The sequence below is a fragment of the Nycticebus coucang genome, chromosome 18 (assembly GCF_027406575.1).
Source record: "Nycticebus coucang isolate mNycCou1 chromosome 18, mNycCou1.pri, whole genome shotgun sequence".
NCBI classification, from domain to species: domain Eukaryota; kingdom Metazoa; phylum Chordata; class Mammalia; order Primates; family Lorisidae; genus Nycticebus; species Nycticebus coucang.
The window spans coordinates 72,062,957-72,064,768 of record NC_069797.1 but is presented as its reverse complement, the minus strand read 5'-3'; the positions used below and the strand labels follow the sequence as shown (position 1 = coordinate 72,064,768).

General features: G+C 45.1%; 1 non-coding gene across 1 annotated transcript; it reads left to right on the top strand.

Annotated features, from left to right (window-relative positions):
• The first annotated feature begins 1,265 nt into the window (after nucleotides 1–1,265).
• Nucleotides 1,266–1,371, top strand: LOC128571495 (small nucleolar RNA U13). The gene has a single exon (XR_008375900.1). It is a non-coding gene; the product is annotated as a small nucleolar RNA U13 (small nucleolar RNA).
• Nucleotides 1,372–1,812: the final 441 nt, after the last annotated feature.

Genomic DNA, 1,812 nt, shown 5'->3' with positions numbered 1-1,812 from the left:
AGCAGCAACAGCTGGGGATTGTGGCAGGTGCCTGTAGTCCCAGCTACTTAGGAGGCTGAGGCAAGAGAATCGCTCAAGCCCAAGAATTTGAGGTTGCCATGAGCTGTGATGCAATGGTACTCTACCGAGGATGGTACAATGGGACTGTTTCAAAAAAAAAAAAAAAGAAATGTCCAAGGTTGGGCATCATGGTGTGCACCTGTAGTCTCAGCTACTCGGGAGACTGATGCAGGAGGATTGCTTGCGCCCAAGAATTTGAGTTTGCAGTGAGCTATGATCACACCATTGCACTCTAGCCTGGGCAGTAGAGAAAGACCCTGTCTCTAAAAACAACAAAAACAAAACTCAGAAAGTTCCAAGATGTTTTGTAACTAGGGGTTACAGTGCTAGGTGCATTATAGGGCCTATGTGGATGTGGGTTTGCAGATGAGTTAGAGCAAAATGAGTGTGCATGCCATCTGAAACTCCCCTTTTCCACAGCTTGGCCAATTTCCATATAGTTGGCCTGATATTCCTGGTCAATTTCTGCTTCTGCCTCTGTGCCTTTGTTTAAACTCATCTCCCAGAATACCCTGTCCTGGCTTAGTGCTCATAGCTCAGTGAGTAGGGCGCCAGCCACATACACCAAGGCTGATGGGTTTGAACCTAGCCCTGGCCAGCTAGACAACAATGACAACCTCAACAAAAAATAGCTGGGCGTTGTGGCAGGCACCTGTAGTCCCAGCTGCTTGGGAAGCTGAGGCAAGAGAATCACTTAAGCCCAGGAGTTGGAGGTTGCAACAGCAACCTACTCCAGCAAGTAGACGCCACAGCACTCTACCAAGGGCGACATAGTGAGACTCTGTCTCAAAAAAAAAAAGAATGCCCTGTCCTTTGCGCTGTGCCAACCTCTGTACTTCATGTCCTTGTAAAGATCCTGTCCTCACCACCCACACTCCCCTCTTAAAGCCTGTAACGATCTCCACGGTAAGACTTCTGCCATTTAATTGGTGTGGCACTGGTTTCTAACTGAGTAGCAAGGAAAGTCTGGCCCAGCTGGGGGCTTTAAAGTGGGGAGCCCCAAACAGAGGTGAGAATAAAGAGGCATTAAGGGGAGGGGATGACCTTAGGGGGAGCTCCCCCCACCTCTCTTGCTTGCCTCATCACCTAAGCCTTGGAATAACAGCTGAACTTGCTTCTTTGATTAATTCTGAGCACAATATTGTTGAGATCATGAGCTGCAAATCCTGCTTGAGAGGGTGCCCTGTAAAAATTAATTGTCTCATATCCTTTTGTAGTTGATAAGTCTGATGACTGGGCTTTCCCATGTGTGTGTGAAGTGTGCCTCCGTGTCTTGTTACCACATCAGCACATTAAATAAATTGTCTTAAAAAAATGTGGGCCACCAATCATTTACTTGATAAATACTTGTTAAGTGACAGTCTTTTCCCCAAAGGGATAACATACCTTCATTGTAATGCCCTTTATGGCTGAAAAACCTAATTGATATATATACATTAGAGCAGGAATGGACAAGGATTGGAAGCTACTAACGTAGTTGACTATTTTGGGAGATATACAGTATTTACTGTTTTCCTTGTTTCTCAAAGCCAAGGACCGTGTTTTATTTATTCTTTACCCACTGCAGGAGTCATTTCTGACCTTGGGTTCCTGAGCTTGAAGGGACTGTCTACTAGCACATTTATCAATTATTAATATTTCTGAAAGCCAAATGAGACAGAGGCAAATTAAAATCCAATTTCTTTGCTTTTTGCCTGGAATGACAGCCTCTCAGTTCCGTAGCCCTGCTATTTCATTCTGATCTGAAGCTCT